A 19858-nucleotide genomic window follows, 5' to 3' on the forward strand; every position below is an offset into this window, starting at 1 on the left:
TAATGAATGTCAGTATGGCTTTAATTGATGATGGTTCGGTCCTAGTAGAGTTGAGAGTTAGATCGACGTTTCTTCAAGAGATCCGTGAAGCTCAGAAAAGTGATGAGAAACTACAAGCCAAGAAAACTCAGTATGAATCGGGAGTTGAATCAGATTTTTGTATTAGTACCAATGAATGTATAATGTTTAAAGATAGAGTTTGCGTACCCAAGGACAATGAGCTTATTCAGAAGATTCTGAGAGATCACATAGTGGTTGTTTGTCCATCCACCGGGCAGTGTGAAAATGTACAACGACCTTAAGAAAATGTATTGGTGGCCAGGCTTGAAAAGAGACATTTCAGAGTTTGTATCTAAGTGCCTAGTGTGTCAGCAAGTGAAGGCTGAACACTAAGTACCTTTGGGTCTACTTCAGCCTATTACGGTCACCAAGTGGAAGTGGGATCGGATTACTATAGACTCTGTAATGGGTTTACCATTGACCCCAAAGAAAAAGGATGCTATTTAGGTTAACCAAGTTGGCACACTTCATACCTATGCTTACCGATTACTCCCTTGAGAGATTAGCCGACTTGTACGTTTCTGAGATTGTGAGACTACATGGGGTACACATATCGATTATTTCAGACAGAGACCCGAGATTTACCTCGAGGTTTTGGAAAAAGTTACAAGAGGCATTGGGAACAAAGTTGAGTTTTAGCACAGCTTTTCATCCGCAAACCAACGGTCAATCGGAGAGAGTAATTTAGATATTAGAGGACACGTTACAGTGTTGCACCCTTGAATTCCAAGGCAGTTGGGAAAATATCTACCGTTGGTTGAGTTCGCCTATAATAACAGTTATCAACAAGTATGGGCGAAAGAAATCCTCCAGAGACTTGAAACGAAAGGAAATTGAATTTCAAGTCAGTGATAAGGTATTTTTAAAAGTGTCCCCGTGGAGGAAAGTCCTCAGATTTGGTAGAAGAGGCAAGTTCAGTCCTCGTTTCATAGAACCTTATGAGGTTATTGAGAGAATAGGACTGGTTGCCTATCGATTGGCTTTACCACCAGAATTAGAAAAGATTCACGACGTGTTTCATGAATCCATGTTATGTCGATATAGACTAGACCCTTCGCACATAATTGCACCGACAGAGGTTGAGGTTCATTCTGAAATGACATATAGTGAAGAGCCAGTCAAGATTTTGGGTTGGGAAGTCAAACAACTGAGAAATAAGAGTATTGCACTTGTGAAAGTTTTATGGCATAGACAAGAGAGATCAATACTCGAACTTATTCATCGGTAAGATTTTCGGGGACAAAAATCCCTAAGAGGGGAGGAATGTAATAGCCCAATTTTGGGGCTAGTCGGAATAGTGGTCTTGGGACCACAAATTCGAAGTCAAAGAGATTATTTTATTATTTAAATAGAGTCATAGCATGTTTATAATAGTGCATGAAAAATTTGGTGAAATAATTTTAATGTTTGTGAGCCCAATTGTGAAAAAGGACTAAATTGCATAAAGTGAAAAAGTCATAATTTGAAGATAAAGGTGTTATTTTATTAGAGAATAAAAATTGAGGGCAATTAGACCCTTATAAATAGAGTGGCCGGCCATAGGAGACATATGTAGTTAAAATTTTCAAAATTTGTTGGGTTAGGTGACCAATTTTGACTAAAATAGAATTATAATAAAAGAAGGATGTTATCATCCCTTACTTATCTCTTTTCTCCATAAAAAATTAGCCAAAAGGTGTTTGGGAGCCTAAAAAGTTTCAGCAACTTGAAGCACTCACAAGTAAGTGGTTTCCACACCCTTTGTTGATAATTTTTGTATTTTTGAGACCCTTGAAGCATGAGCTTTCAAATGAGGGGTATATCTTGCCAAAATGGCTGACGGTCTAGGATTGTGCCATGAGAGCATTTAGGGTGTTTTCTAAAATTTTATGGAAGAATATGAGTCTTAGTTGTTTAATAGACAACTTTTGTGAAAGGTGTTACCATGAAAACACCTAAAGGGACTATGCTGCACAAGTTGTAAAATGATTGATAAATATGTGAAATAGAGACAATTTGGGGTTGCTATAAGAATAAAAAGAGTTCAGATAGGCTCAAGATGCGAAGAAATTCGATGAATATCGATTTTCGAGCATAGGGGTAAAATGGTCATTTTTGCCAAAGTCTAGGGGCAAAATGGTCATTTTACCGAAGATGTGAATTTTTAATTGCTTAATTTTATTTAGTGATTAAATGAGTGCAATTTGCTATTTTAGATCAAGAATTGCCAAATCCAAACCTAGACCGGGGGAAAGCCAAGCAAATCGACTAAATCGACTAGTCGTGTACGTTTTGAGATCCGAGGTAAGTTGTATGTGAATAATAAAACTACATTGTTATTATATGTGCTTGGAATATTATAACATGAATTGCTTGATTATGGAATTGAGAATGTGTAACGATAAATGAGATAGTAGAATTTTTGTTGGAACCTTAGGAAGTAAATCGGATATTCATGCCATGACATATGGGCTATTGTGGGCTAGTGTACGACATGTTTGGGACATGCATTGGCCACATTATGAGAGCCAGTGTAAGACCTGTCTAGGACATGGCATCGGCATTGAGACGAGTGCTAGTGTAAGACATGTCTGGGACATGCATCGGCCTCGAGACGTAAGCCAGTGTAAGACATGTCTGGGACATGCATCGGCTATGAGATGTGTCAGTGTAAGACCATGTCTAGGACATGGCATTGGCACGGATATGTGAGAGCTAGTATAAGACCATGTCTGGGACATGGCATTAGCCTCGATGATGATAGCCTTATAAATAGAGTGGCCGGCCATAGGAGACATATGTAGTTAAAATTTTCAAAATTTGTTGGGTTAGGTGACCAATTTTGACTAAAATAGAATTATAATAAAAGAAGGATGTTATCATCCCTTACTTATCTCTTTTCTCCATAAAAAATTAGCCAAAAGGTGTTTGGGAGCCTAAAAAGTTTCAGCAACTTGAAGCACTCACAAGTAAGTGGTTTCCACACCCTTTGTTGATGATTTTTGTCTTTTTGAGACCCTTAAAGCATGAGCTTTCAAATGAGGGGTATATCTTGCAAAATGGTTGAAGGTTTAGGATTGTACGATGAGAGCATTTAGGGTGATTTCTGAAATTTTATGGAAGAATATGAGTCTTAGTTGTGTAATAGACAACTTTTGTGAAAAGTGTTACCATGAAAACACCTAAAGGGACTATGTTGCACAAGTTGTAAAATGATTGATAAATATGTGAAATAGAGAGAATTTGGGGTCGCTATAAGAATAAAAAGAGTTCAGCTAGGCTCAAGATGCCAAGAAATTCGATGAATATCGATTTTCGAGCATAGGGGTAAAATGGTCATTTTGCCAAAGTCTAGGGGCAAAATGTTCATTTTACCGAAGATGTGTATTTTTAATTGCTTAACTTTATTTAGTGATTAAATGAGTGCAATTTGCTATTTTAGATGAAGAATTGCCAAATCCAAACCTAGACCGGGGGAAAGCCAAGCAAATCGACTAAATCGACTAGTCGTGTACGTTTTGAGATCCGAGGTAAGTTGTATGTGAGTAATACAACTACATTGTTATTATATGTGCTTGGAATATTATAGCATGAATTGCTTGATTGTGGAATTGAGAATATGTAACGATCAATGAGATAGTAGAATTTCCGTTGGAACCTTAGGAAGTAAATCGGATATTCATGCCATGACATATGGGCTATTGTGGGCTAGTGTAAAACATGTCTGGGACATGCATTGGCCACATTATGAGAGCCAGTGTAAGACCATATCTGGGACATGGCATCGGCATTGAGACGAGTGCTAGTGTAAGACATGTCTGGGACATGCATCGGCCTCGAGACGTAAGCCAGTGTAAGACATGTCTGGGACATACATCAGCTACGAGATGTGTCAGTGTAAGACCATGTCTAGGACATGGCATCGGTACGGATATGTGAGAGCTAGTGTAAGACCATGTCTGGGACATGGCATCGGCCTCGATGATGATAGCTAGCGTAAGACCATGTCTGGGACATGGCATCAGCACCTTACCCCATGTTTGAGGCTTATGGAATATCTGATAGTATTCTGAATGGTTCAATGGTGAGAATCATGATTTTAAGTTAATGAAGAAAAGTATAACTTTGTGGTGAGTAGTCCAAGTACCTATTTGGTACGTATGAGATATGAGCTCAATATAATGTGTGACTTGTATGGATGGTAATGAGTAAGTTGTGCTTATGCCCACCTTTGTGTTATGAGCATGTTGATTATTGATAAATTGTTGTTGTATATCTATTTATATGCAACTTACTAAGCTTTTGTGCTTACTCCCATTGCTTTTTATTTTTCTTACAGTGCCGCCTAACTAGTTCAAGGATCACAGAAGTCAGAGATATCGATCACACTATCAACCGAAGCATTCGGTATAGTTTGATTTATATTTTTGACTATGACATGTATAGGATTTAGACTATATTATTTTGTGTCTTTGAGAATTGGCCAAATGTGTTGGCTTGGGTTGGAAACCCTTCAAATTGTATTAAGTTTTGAATGATAGTTCATATTCTTTTTGAATTTTATAAAAGATGTATTACCATGGTTAAATAAATGTGTATCATGGCTGAATTGGTTACATGAATTGTGCTCGTGTTGGTATTGGCTGACATGTGTATGAAACTAGGTATGTAAAGGTGGCAATGAGGCTTGGTAAATAGCCTTATATTGTCCACACAGTTAGACACACGGGCGTATGTCTAGGCCGTCTATGACACACGGTCTGCCTCATAGGCGTGTAGTCCGGCCGTGTGTCCCCTGCACGTAAAAATTTTAAGTCCGTATGCATGGTAATAAATACACGGAAAGAGATACAGCCATGTGTCTCAGCCGTGTGAAGGACACGACCCATCACACAGGCGTGTGCCTTGTCTGTGTGACATCTTGAGCATGCTGACGTCAGAAACAAAATGTCCATGTTTTTGAACATGGTCTAGGACACAGGCGTGTCGTGGCCGTGTGAGGGACACGGGCCATTGACACGGGCATGTGTCTGGCCGTGTGAAAACCCCTGTATGTGTGAATTAGAAATTAATTCTACACGGGTGTGGGACACGGGCTTGTCCCAGGGTGCTTAGGCCGTGTGAGCCACACGAGCCATCTACATAACCATGTCGAAATGGTCACACGGGTGTTTACCCTTCCACACGAGCGTGTGTCCTGTTTTAAAGGCTAATTTCTTAAGGTTGGTTTAAGGACCCGGAATGGTTCTGAATAGTTTTCAATGATTGATTCGAGGCTCGTAGGCCCATAATAAGAAGTTTAAAGTAGAAATAGAAAAAGTTTTAATTTGGATCAAGTCTCGGTGACTTGAGATTAGTTGTAAGCATGAGATCGAGTTAGTAATGCCTTGTACTCCGCCCCGGCGTGGGTTACGGGTGTAGGGTGTTACAGGTTTGGGCATGAAATGAACTTTCAAACATGTGATTTTGACCATCTGGATAAAACTATTGATACTAAGGACCAATGTATCGATACTTGACCAAATGAATAGTATTTTCAAATTACAGAATGCCAAAACGGTATCAAAATTGATTTTGGTATCGATACCTATCTTAAAAATATCGATACTTATTTCCTTGGTATCGATACTTAGTTCAAAGTTTTAAAAAATTTACAATTTGGTCCATTTTCATGCCAGAATCTAACCTATCGTATTTTAAAGCTCAATTTAGTCTTTTTTTAATAATTAATATGTGTATTTATATGATCGTTCAATGTTTTAACTTGTATGTGATTGTTTCAGATTTAATCGTAGCATCTTGTAGCTTGGGCTTGGCAATCGGACCGGGTATGAGTTGTTACAGTAATGAGGCCTAAGTTTGACATTCTAAGGTCTCTTTACTTGCAAGTAAATCATTAACATTATATTTACGTGGGATGTACACTAACCTTTATATATGGTCCTTAACACTGTTTTAACTGTCGAATAGATGCGGTAACTTAATTATAAAAACATAACAAACTTTAATGTCACATCTCTCACCAAACCGTACACATGACTACTTACCTATTTTTGGTTTTAAGCAACTAAGACATGCCCATAAGGGTTAAAACCGCAAACTAAGTTATTCCTAATATGGAAAAGACTATCACATTGTATTGTGATAATTGTGTGGTAATAGCTAATACTAAAGAAACTAGAAATCATAAATGGACAAAACAAATTGATAAAAAATCACATTATACGAGAGGCAATGGCAGGCAGAATAGTTGATGTAGTTAAAGTTACATCTGAGGACAACCTTACTAATACATTTACCAAAAATCGGGTAGCTAGGAGTTTTGGGAAACATGTAGAGGTATAAGCATGCAAAACATGACGCATCTACTTCACTTAAGCAAGTAGGAGATTGTTAGGATCTAATGCCCTTAGTGTAGTTATTTCCTCATTAATGCTTATAACTTTTTGAATAGATTAAGAAATAAAATTCCATTGTTTAAATTGTCATCTATCATATACTTTTCCTCAATGCTATTTTCATGAAAAGCAAAATGCATAAGAAAATATTGGCTCACTCATTACCTAACATTTAACTAATATCATGTTCCATCATGTTGTCGGATCATGATGCGAGAAGACAACTTTTATTAATGTGTAATCTAAATGGTCCATAGTCAGAAGAATCAAAATTAAGCAAATTGATTGAAGGGACTATTGTGACACCCCTAATGTGACCCTAGTCAGAAAGTGGTTTCGGGACCACAAAACCGAGTCATAAAAATAATTAACCGTCATACTTAATGCTTATTATATGTATATATGCATGTGTGAAAATTTCATGTTTGAATTTTGTTAATTGAAAGTTAATTTTAGTAATAGGACTTATGTGTGACATTTTGAAATGTGATGGGTTAATCTATAAGGATCTATTAGTGCATGTTATGAAAATAATGGGTTTGCATGTCAAATTTCCACCTATGACAAGTACTGGCCGGCCATGCTATGGGATGAAATGTATTATAAACATTTTATGTTAGTGTTTTATGTTAGAAATAATAAAATAAAGAACATGGGTAATAAAATAATAGTGGTTAGTAGGGGAGAAACAAAAAAATTAGCTAGGTTGCTCCTCCATTGCCGTGACTTGAGGGAGGAAGAAGAAAGTTTGGTTGCTTTAATTTTTGGCTTAGAAGATGGCTAGAAGGAGGAAAAACTATGATTTTAGCTAGTTAGGTAGCTGAAATTTCAAGTAACTCGGTAATCCATCGAAGAAGAGGAAGAGGGCTGCAACAAAAAGAAAAATGGAGACAGTTTGCATGTTGAAGGAAACTAAGGATTTAGCTTATTTAAGAGTTGTATCCTAAGTTGGTAAGTTTTCTAAGCTCCCCTCTATCTTTAACTTTGTTGTAAATAAAAATGATGATGGATTGTGGTTGGAAGGCATGGATGCGGGTTGTAGAAAAGAAAAGCTCTTTGATTAGTTGTAAAAATTACTACTGTCCAATTTTGTGCCTTCGTTATGCTGTCCAAAAATTTGAACAAATTAATGGTTCTATTTTCATGCCGATTAGGGGTTGATAAATTGAGTCTAATAGCTAAAATATTATGTTATTCTTACTAAGTTTCAGTTGTTAGTAGTGACGTAACAATGTGACAATTAAATGCATAAATGACTGCTGGAAACTCCAGCTTGAAAACAAATTGTTCCAGCATGTAAATGCTGATTTGAATGTGTTGTAATATGTGGAGGAATTGGTCTGCTGCATGTTTGAAATAAAAGAAAACAATGGTTGTTAAATATTAGTTTTTGTTGCTAGTCGTATGGGTTTAATTCATTGTTCAAGGGGATATAAATTGGTGTTAATTAAGCTATTAGGATGGTCTAATAAAACAGCCTGAATGTTAAATAATGCTTGCTGTCCAGATTGAAATTATGCTAGAAGGTTGAACAATTATTGTTCAAATGGAATTTTGGAGTGTTTAATGGACTCCATGTTGCTAAAATTTACATGAATAGAAATTTCTAAGCTTAAATTGTAAGAATTTGAGTTGTGTGGTTTAAATTGTCAAAGATGCATTTGGCAATTGATTATAATTTGTTAAAGGGTGTAAAGTATTGATAGTTCTAAATGGTACGTAGTTAAATGAAGATGGAAGCTTGATAAACTTTTATTTAGAATGTGAATTAGATATAAATTAAATAAGCATGAAATCGAATCATGGCATGTTTTATTAAATATGATACATATTGAAATCTATTGTTTTAGATGTAGATTAAATGATATGTGATTGCCAAATGTGATTGTTAAGTGAATAATATTAGTTAAGTACTTAAGCAAATCTATTGTTTTACTTAAGCTTAAGAGCAAAGAGGATCAAAGTCGGATAGGGGAAAAGAGAAAGTAAACGAATAGCCGTGGATATCTAGTCGTCGACCACTCCGAGGTAAGTTTTAAGTGATTAAACGTTGAGTAAATTCAATCATAATAGGACATAATGAGTTGATTTAATAAGATATGATGTGGCCATGATATGACTTAAACTCAAATGGTAAGTTCATATGTGTTTGGACTTGGAAATTTAAGAGCAAATTGTAATAATTTGCTTTGGACAGCAGCAGTAACGTGATTTTAGAAAATCACTATAAATTGTTGGTGTGGAATTATAGGCTGAATAAAATATGTAATCAAGGCTTAATTAGTCTAGTTTCTTATAAAAGAGACCTTGTGAGCAAAGAAATTTCCTATAAAGAGATATTTAAAGTTGTGTGAGACGGTGTCAGAATGACTCCGAAATCCCCTGTTCTGTTTTTAGAAAATCATTATAAATTGTACAAAAATGGTTATAAGATAAAATTTATATGCTTAGACTCCTTAATGAGTCTAGTTTCAAATGAAATCAAATACAACACATTTTGAATTCTGTAAAATGAGAAATTTGATTCGTAGTGAAAGTGTATATATGTGATAAGGCCTAATAGCCGATGTGATGAATGTGAAAGTGTATATATGTGATAAGGCCTAATGGCCGATGTGATGAATGTGAAAGTGTATATATATGTGATAAGGCCTAATGGCCGATGTGATGAATGTGAAAGTGTATATATGTGATAAGGCCGAATGGCCAATGTGATGAATGTGAAAGTGTATATATATGTGATAAGGCCTAATGGCCAATGTGATGAATGTGAAAGTGTATATATGTGATAAGGCCTAAAAGCCGATATGATGAATGTGAAAGTGTATATATGTGATAAGGCCTAATGGCCGATGTGATGAATGTGAAAGTGTATATATGTGATAAGGCCTAATGGCCGATGTGATGAATGTGAAAGTGTATATATGTGATAGGGCCGAGTGGCCAACGTGATGGATGTGAAAGTGTATAAATGTGATAAGTCCCGAAGGGCATTTGTGTCAGTACTATATCCGGGTTAAAACCCCGCAGGCTTTATGCGACAATATTATCACTGATTAATGTCCGTAAGCTTCGTGCTCGTACTATATCCGAGCTCTAAAGACCCGATGACTACGTGTGGAGATTTTGTCCAGGTAAGCCTTGAACTAAAGGTTTTGCTGAAGATTCAAGTAAAGCGTAAGATTATACAACTTCACAGTAACAATTGGTAATAAATACGTTCAATGCGTTAAGTTGGTCAGGTATGTATTTTGAGATTATATTTAAGTTTGATTTAGACTAAATCACAAGGTCGTTATGTGATGCACATGTGAGTAAAGCAATAAGACTGTTCTATGATTATTGTGCATTTGGTCAATGTGGAAAGTCAGGAAAAAAAATATGTAATGTACCTATGATCATAAGAGGTCACTATCAAGTGAGAATTTATCTGCCTATTATATATGATGAGATGTGCATATTCGGTAAAGGGATGGTATGCCCGAAGGAAGAGTGAAATAAAAATACGAACAACTATATTATAATTTGATTGTTATCTGTTGACACTGCTTAAAACTTACTAAGCATTGTAATGCTTACTCCGTGTACTTTGTTTCCTCTGTTTTATAGATCTCATTTGGAAGCTACAGGCTCGGGGATCATCAGCAACTAGTCACACTATCACTATCCACTGTTTGGTACTGCTACGTTTTGGATTATCTTATGGCATGTATAGAATAGACTAGTGGCGGAAGAATATTTTTGGTTAATGTATATAAGCCATGCGAAAATGGCATCTTTTGAATGTTTACTTAGAGAAGTTTAAATTTTATCCCTGGCTGTGCTTAGTACTTATTTAAATGAATGATCTTTATTTCAAGAAAAAGTTCAAAATTTTACTGTTCTGACATGAGTTACAAGTCCGGTAATGCCCCTTACCTATTCCGGCGACGGTTACGGGATAGGGGTGTTACAACTATTATGTTTCTATTACGTCTAATTAGAAAGATACCTTATATTGGATATCTAAGCGTGTGACTTCCAGAAAGATAGATCCATAGGTGTCATTGTCTAGACTGACAATACATTAGATAGAATGATGCGTGCTCGTATTCATGAATCGATTACAAGATGTTGAATTTCCCGATCGTCTAACTTTTGTATCGTTTTGATTTGGAATTCAAAGTGGAATTGTGAATATTAGAACTAGGCTAATTAAATTAACGGAAAGGGTTTTGATTGGTTGACTTGCACAAATCTAACACTTAAAAAAGAACCAATGATATAAATGATACTGGCCCTATTTCTATATAGTGAAATAACAAACAAGTCTTTGAAGAAGTAAATCGTGACCCACTATTTAGCAAAATAGGAACCAAATTATGTTAGAATGCCACACTTCAAGACAAAGAAAGAAATGAAGTGATAAGTTCAAAAGAAAAGGGTTTGACGCCACAATGAGTACCTTGATAAGTCCAAGTAAGTTTGATCAAGAACAATGAGATACAATTCTGGCATAAACTCAAAATTATTCATTCATTATAGTCTAGCAAAAACAATGTCCTCTTACAAACTATTTATAGGCACTATTATGACTATTAGAATGCTTATGAAGGACCTTTCAACTTTAGCATTTAACTAATGTTAATACAAGCTTTTAAATTCATTTTAATTCATGTTGGAAAGCCAACGGGTCATGTCTTTTCACTTGATTTTGGTATAGTTGAAAAGGCATGTCTCTTCACTTTATTGATGACTTAATGATCCCTTAATGTGTTGTTTGGTGTCCCTTAATCTCCCTTAAACCGAATGTCAAAAGACTTGTGCATTCATCTCTTCAATTGGCTCCTTAACTAGCTTTGAGTGCTTTAAAACTGAACAGATTTGAAGGGCCACTCTTGGACCATTTGAACAACCACCATAATAAGCTTTGAAGGCTTGAAAAACGTCCAAGCTTGAAGAGTCAATTAGCCATGTGAATAATCACCTACAAGATAGATAATTAAGTATTAAGGACACTCATAAAAATCAACACATTATAAACACTCATACAGAAATTTATTAATGAACATGGAACTCAAACTCATACTTTCTTAACATCTTATTTATGATGATAATTATCATACTATGCATTAAAAGTAACAACCAAATTAAACAAACTTCATATACTTACTAACTCATGCTTAAACTAAATGAACAAACAAGATGCTTAAATGTAAGGCTTAAGTAAGATGCAAACTAAATGAACAAATGAGTTACTTAATGCAAGACTTAATTTAAAAAACAAACTTTATTAACATGTAAAATGCTTTAATTCATGACTTAATAAAAGTCACAATTTAAAGATGTAGATAAATAATGCAAAACATTAATTAAAGATGCAAACATAATAATCAAGACATAATTAAAAGTTGTAGAATTAATTAAACTAAACTAGCAGCCACATGCAAAATATTGTATGGACTTGGAACACTATTTTGGATCCAATAAGGGTTGGACACTCATATTTGACCCAAACTTGCTGAATCAGGCCCATCATTGCCTCTTTAAGCTTCTTGGATCTAGCACGCGTTATAGGCCCGATGGAAATTTCAATTGGATCTTCTCTTGAAATGGGTAGCTTGGAGTTTGGTCCACTTGATGAGCTCGAGTGCATTTCAATCATTCTCGTGCATGTATCATCCCCTCCCATCTTTAAAATGATTTCTTCTCAAATTAGTCCATTTGCTCGCGAAAAACCTTTCAAGATCACGAACCCCTTTGTTCATAAACTTGACAAAGTCGCTTCCAAAAACTTGAGGATTACACATGGTTTGAAAAGAAAGAAGATTATTTGCATACCCTCCCTCTTTAGAAGGGTACCATTTCAAATGATCACCTACACGAGTATGAAACAAGCTAGTGACATTATGAATTATAAGCACAAAATAGCTTTCCAAAATCCTATTAAAAAATGGAACAACTAAACCAATGTCGAGGTCAAAAATATAAGTTGATCTTACCTTTTCAAAATGAATCAAAAGTTTCATCGACGGTAACAAAGCAAAATCACAAAGCATTCAAAAGTTATAATAACGGAAAACAAAATTCCATAGCTCGAATCCCTTGAACAATAATATAGAATCACAATCTCCCAGATTGAAAGTTTGATTTTGCATTTGCAACTCATCACAGTTCAAATACTTTGTTTTTATAAATCACAAAGCATTCAAAAGTTATAATAACGGAAAACAAAATTCCATAGCTCGAATCCCTTGAACAATAATATAGAATCACAATCTCCCAGATTGAAAGTTTGATTTTGCATTTGCAACTCATCACAGTTCAAATACTTTGTTTTTATATTTAAAGATAAAACATCAAACAAGTAAAAATTGTTCACACATTTATTCAAACAAAAATTACGATGCTTGATTTCTCTCAATAACAATTCAGAATAACAAGCTTTGGGTTTAAACACATGATTTTGATCACTTGTTCTAAAATGTAGTAAAAAAAAATTTAGCAATAATTCACACATGCTAAACAAAGAAGATTTAAGCATACACACATTCAAACAACCAAACCTCTCAAATTTCATCTGAACAGGCATGCACTTACATGAAGATTTCGTACAAAGATTTAAAAGAATTCACATAACCATCACAATAAAGATTTAAAGAATTCGCATAACCATCACAATCAAACAAACTAAGCTTTTTACGTGAAAATTCTTTATCACATGACCTATAACATCCCAAAAATCAGGGGTTAGTAGAATCGGGTTTGTGAATCAAGAGAGAGTGGTGATGCCTTAATTTTTGAGATTATCTATGCATTTTTAAGAAATAAATGAGGTATTGGTTTGTTGGTTAAGTGTTAGTGAAATGTTCCTTGAAACCCAAGTTCAAATCCCTTCTCTCTCACCATTTTTATTATTTTGCAAATTTTTCCTTAAACCTTAGTTTGTTAAATGATTTTTGATGAATTTAACGATTAGGGATTAAATTGTTAAAATAGTAAAAATACAAGGTCTTGATGTGAAATTTTTATAGATATGGGCTTTATTGAAATCTATGAACATCCGTTTGGCATGGTTTTTTAATAAAAAGGGTTAATTTGCATGTGTTAGGCTTAAGAACTAAATTGAATAAAAGTAAAATGTTGGGGGCAATTGTGTAAAAATGTCAAAAAGGACTAAATTGCATAAAATGAATTATTTTTGCTATCTAAATTAATAAATTTAATGAAATTATTAATTTAGACCAAGAACGAGTGTAAAATCGAGAAAAAATGAAAATTACAAAATAGCCCCTGTACCTTATCATTTTTGCAATTTAGCCAAGTAAGTTCATATGAACTATAATCATTTATTGTTGACTAAATTGAATGTTTAATGTGTGGTTCTATTGTAAATGAATCAATATATATATGTTATTATGCAATTTTTCAAATAAACAAACGATGGAAATCCAATGACGTTCGACTACTATTGAGCCCCGTCTAAACCTTAGGAATATATTAGATACAAATGACATGTCATTAGGGTTACCGTGTTTTGGGTGTTGGTCTTGAATGTCCTACTGATGGTTGAGGTCTAGCATTTGTTGCAGATACTCATCAACTTGTGTGAGCAGCATTGTATAACTTACATTTCGACCATCATCTTGTGTGAGCAGAATCGTATAGCTTACATTTCAACCATTAACTTGTATGGGCAGGTTCATTTTACAACTTGTGTGAGCTACGACTATATGTTTAGCACACTTTGTGTGAGCTTTCCCACATATCCGATGATATTCTAAATGGTCCAATAGGTATGAAAAAGGAAAGGAAAGGTATGTGTTCAAATGAACTATGTCATGAAATTATAAAAAGAAAGGAAAGATATGTTATAGAATGAACTACGCCATGAAATTATGAAAAGGATTGAAATTGATAGTTTATATGAAAGTATGTTATGTTCATGGAAATGATGCATTTAAAAGAAGTATGCTCATGTACCATTAGTTCATCTTATGTTAATTCAAGTGATTTATGTTTAAATGAACTAATATTTGTTGTTGATGTGCTTAGGCTTGTGCCAAGCTTGTGGTTGTGATTGATGTTTATGCTTATGTTTTGTACTATGCAAATGAAACGGGTAAATAAAAAGGAATGAAACGACAAGTTCATAATTGGGATGTAATATGATGTTATAAAAGGTTTGATGTGATAAATGATGTACTTATATGTGAGAAGTCTACTTATGTTTTTGAAGACTTTACATCATGGATAAATACACTAACTCGTGAAATGATAATGTGGTTTAGGCTTATGCTAAGCATTTGGAATGGAAGGGAAAGTAAGTAAATAGAATGGTTCATAATCTTATGAAAAAGTTGATAATTGTATTACGACTTATAAATCCCAATATGTTATATATGAAAAGTATATGTGATGTTGATGAATATAATCAATTGTGAGTTCAGTGGTGTTCAATAGGTTTATACTAGGTTTAAAGTATTGGTGTTGAATCATGTTTAATCTATGTATTATAGAATTGAAGTGATAAGTTATGTTTCATGTTCTACGAGCTTACTAAGCATTCATTACTTACGTAGTTATCTTTATTTTACTTTATAGATTATCGGAAGCTCGATCGATTCGGAAGCTCATCGGAGACCTATCACACTGTCCAGCGATTATATTGGTAGATTTAGATGGTTTAGTTATTTTATAATGGCATGTATAGGTGGACTTATGTCTAATGTTTAGTTGATGTTATGGCATGTAATGTTGCTTTGGATTTGTGGTACTTATGGCATTCAGATACCTTGTTGGTTGTTGTTAATATGGTTAAATTGATGCATGTTTGGAATGACCATATTTGGTATGTTTATAATGTGACTAAGTTGGGTTATGTTTTGAGGTAGATATGAGCTATTGGTAATGGTATAAATGTGGTCAAATATGGTAAGGTTATTTTGATATGGCATGGAATTAGTAGGGAAATAAGCTAGGTGGGTATGGTTAAGGTATGGACAAATATGCACATGTTTAGATATGTTTGATGCTTGATGATTGAGGTACCTTTTGGCATATTGGTTGTATGGACATTTGGTATAGAGATTTAGTCATTTATGCATGATTTGAGCATGTGTTAAGGTCTTATTTCTATGTGCAAGTTACTTGTAGGTTCTTGTTTGAAAGGGGTGAAAGAAATGGCTTGATTTTGGCCATTTTCTTGTCCACACGGCCTAAGACATGGGCATGTCTCTCAGCCTGTGTGACACACGGCCATGTGACATGACCGTGTGTCTCTTGTAGGTTTTAAAGGTTGATTTTCAAAAGTTACGCGACCTAACACATAGCTTGGCACACGAGCATGTGACTTGCCCGTGTGACCCAAGTCAGTAAGTTACATGGACATGGACACGGACATGGGATGAGACGCAACTGTGTGTCCCTATTTCGATTGTTACACGACCTGGACATACGACCGTGTGATCCCTACAGTGTGAATTTTTCTAACTATTTCTTCAAAGGTTTAAATGTTTTTGATTTAGTCTCGTATCATTTCTAAAGTGTTTCTAAGGCCTTGAGGGCTCGAATAAGGGACAATATGCATGTGTTTGAGTGGATTATGTTATTGATTTATGAAATGATTGGAAATGAATGATTTAAGTTATATTTTACGGTAATTCTCCATAACCCTATTTCAGCAACGGATACGGGCTAAGGGTGTTACAGAAATAATGTTTGGAGATCTTTCAAAAACTAAGTCACCAGTAATTTGATCAACAACATTCAAATTAGATTGTCATGATTCAATTGCTAAAGATTCCTTACCTTGCTTACCTTTAAGCACTTGTTGATTAATGTCATTTTTTTATCTTACCTTTATTGATCAATTGAAACTATCTTTCGTTGGAAAGGTAATGAAGTTGAAACTCGTCGAATGGATCTTTGGAAACTTGAAATAAAGAGAAAATATGAGGACAACTCACATGTTGATTAGTAAAAACACTCATCTCTTTTCAACTTATTTCCTTTTTAATTTCTCCTTCTTTTCCAACAATGTCACTCGATCCACTCACACTTTCTTTTATTTCTTCAATCTCACTTTCTTTTTCTTCTCTCTCACACTCTTCTTCAATTTTCTTTTCTTATTCATGATCTTTTCCAATCTTAATCTCTCTTTTCTTTCTTCCACTCTCTTTTTCTTTTTCAATTTCTTTTTCTCTTATTTATTTTTTTCTTCTCTCAGATTCTTTTAGTTTTCTTTCATTTTCTCTCATTAGATATTAAAGATAAAATGATATAATACATGAAAAGATTAACATAGAAAGGTTATGTCGAATCATGACTTCTTCTAACTTAGGTGGCAATGATGCATTGTTAAATGCCACTCATTGCTTGTAATGTTAGAAACGTTCTAGTATTACTACTAACATTACAAGAAACTACAAGGTCACACCCTATAGTTGAAACGAACATAATCCAAATACGTTTGGTATTATACCCAGTTGACACGTGAATTAAATTAATTGTTGAATTAATTTAATTTGATAGTTAAATATTAAACACATTATATGTACAAACTTGTACACAAATAGAGAATATAGATAAAATTAATATATGAATTTGATTTATACAAAATATTAATTGTATATATTTTACTGAATTTATTAATATAAACAATTATATTAATTAATTTCGATCAAAATATAAACAATTGGAAATTAATATCCTTTAGGAAAGAATATAATTAATATATGAATTTGATTCATACAAAATATTAATTGTATATATTTTACTAAATTTACTAATAAAAACAGTTATATTAATTAATTTTGGTCAAAATATAAAGGACATAGAAATTAATATTCTGGAAAGAATATAATTAATATATGAATTTAATTCATACAAAATATTAATTATATATTTTAGCGAATTTATTAATATAAACAATTATAATAATTAATTTCAATCAAAATATAAAAGACATGGAAATTACTATTCTTTTGGAAAGAAAATAATTCGTTTTTTTCTAACTTTCCATTTGACTTCTCTATTAAAAAGAGAATAATCCTAATTTTCTTTTTTAATTTGTGATATCAAAGAGGATAAAAGAATGATAATCCCTTAGTGTGTTAAGGTAACCAACTTAATAAAATAAAGGTCTAGAAACCATTTTTAATTCTCTCTGAAAGTAAAGTGGTTGTTCGTTTTTTACAGGGTGGACTACGTAGAGTGTAACAACTCATTTTTTAGTAGTGTCGAAAATAGTGATTTCGGGGCCACAAATTTAACAAGTAAGTTCGTAAATATAATTATTTAATATTAACGAGTCAAATATAGTATTAATATAAAATTTGAATTGGCAATTTATGCTATTTGAAATAATAATTAGGTTCAAGTGGTATGACTCTAAAGTCAAGTGGTTTTAGAAAATGAGGTATCGAGACCTCGTTTCTATAAACTGAACTGTAAGTGTTTTATTAAATATTTACGGAGTCTTATTAAGGTCATATTAAAATTTGGTTAAAAAATTTTAATGTTTAGAAAGTTAATTAATTGGAAAGGACTAAATTGTAAAGATGTAAAATTTAATTGCTATAACTTTATTTGTATTTAATAGATATAAAAACATGAAATAAGGGCCTTAAGTAGTAATTCAACCAATTTTAAGGTTAGTGGATGATTATGGCTTGACATTTGGTGAAATTTGGTTTAAATGGTAATTAACTAATTAAACTTAAAATTAAGTAAGGAAAAAGATATCATATTTTTCATTTGGAGAAGGGGATGACTAGAACACCATTTATAGGAAAGAAGCTTTCGGCCGAAGCTGAAATTTCATGCATGGTATGTAATCGTCACCCATTTTTAATAATTTTTATGTTTTTGTTATCATATTAGCTTAATCTAGCTAACCCAGGGGCCAATTTGTTAAATTTTCAAATGTTATTGTAACACTCCTTACCCACGTCCGTCGCCAGAATAGGGTACAAGGCGTTACTGGACTCAAACGCATGTGTACAAACATTTCCAGGTCATAAAATTTTGTTCAAATTTAAAACTTTTCAATTCCTATCTTAAAGTCCCTTATATGGGCCTACGAGGCCCAAATTTGTGGGAATTCTGAAAAAAAATTTTAAAATTAAAAATTTTGTGTTCTGCTTGTTAAGTGTAGGTTTAATTGTGATAGTGGGCCTCTAGAAGGCCCAAGCTTAGGATAAAACCCGATAGTTTTAATTAATTTTAATTCCATAAGGGAAAAGGGGTTCTGGTAAATTAGGCTTTGAGGAATTAATTGTGTAAAATAGATCACAAGGAAGCAAGTGGTGAAGTGGCATGTGACGCCACAGGGAAGGCTATAAGTGGCGTGTGGAAGCTAGGGAGGACCCAGGTTCAAGTCACCTTGATGGCAAAACAAGGGATTAATTTTTATGAACAAAAAAGGTAAGTAGTGGAACTGAAGTAAAAGTCTGTCAGGAGGAGTTTGAGTTGCTCAAGAGATTGAGTAAGGAGGGGATAAGGGAGAGGATTTAGGAGCTGATCAAGGAGGATGGTGTTGGCCGAATAGTGGACTCTTGAGGAGCAAGAGTTGGCCGGCCAAGGGTTTCTTTAGGGGGAAAATTTCGGCTAGGTCAAAAGCTAGGTATAAATTTGGCATTAGGGAGTGTTCTGCCGTTTTTTTCTTTTCTGACCATTCTTCCTTCTCTTCCTTTTTTTTCCTTTTCTTTTTTTTCTCTCCATCTATCTTCCTTCTTCTTTCCCCATAGCCGAATCCTTCCATTATTCTATTCATCTCCACGTTCTTATCATTGTTCTTAAGCCTTATATACAAAAGCCGAAATCCCGAAAGCTTGATTCTTTTTGTGCCGATTTCTTATAACCAAAACCACATCTCTTCTCTTCATCATTTGTAGCCGATTCACCAGCCCTCTAAAACCTCAAGTTTTGACGACAAGACCATAGCAAGACCCTCTCGTTTTACCTTTCTAAGCACAAGTTACAAAAAATCAAAAACCCCACATTAAAAGGGACTTGGCCGAATACTGGAGTCACTGAAAGCCTGACTTTTATTATCATCTGAGGGCTTAGATCTACATCGGGATCGAGTGGGAAACTCATTGGAATCATTCACTAAGGAATCGGTGGTAAGTCTTCTCCAAAACTTAGTCTTCTTACATATTTTAGGAAAAGCTGAAATCCCTAAAAGTTAGGGAGGTTGTCGATTTGGACTTGTAATCCTGAGGGGTCGTAATAACTATTTTGTTTTGGTAATAACATAATTTAGAGGTGCTTGATCAAGGGCTTGGACAGGTGGAACGATCGGATCTTTGGAGTTAACCATAGTTCGGCAGTAAGGTAAGAGCAATAAGGGTTTTAGGCATGTTTGGCCGAATGTGGTAAGGGACTATATACTCAATTTTATTTTGATATTTGGAGTAATATTAAGTGATTCGATTGTA

The sequence above is a fragment of the Gossypium hirsutum genome, chromosome A11, assembly GCF_007990345.1.
Source record: "Gossypium hirsutum isolate 1008001.06 chromosome A11, Gossypium_hirsutum_v2.1, whole genome shotgun sequence".
Taxonomy (NCBI): domain Eukaryota; kingdom Viridiplantae; phylum Streptophyta; class Magnoliopsida; order Malvales; family Malvaceae; genus Gossypium; species Gossypium hirsutum.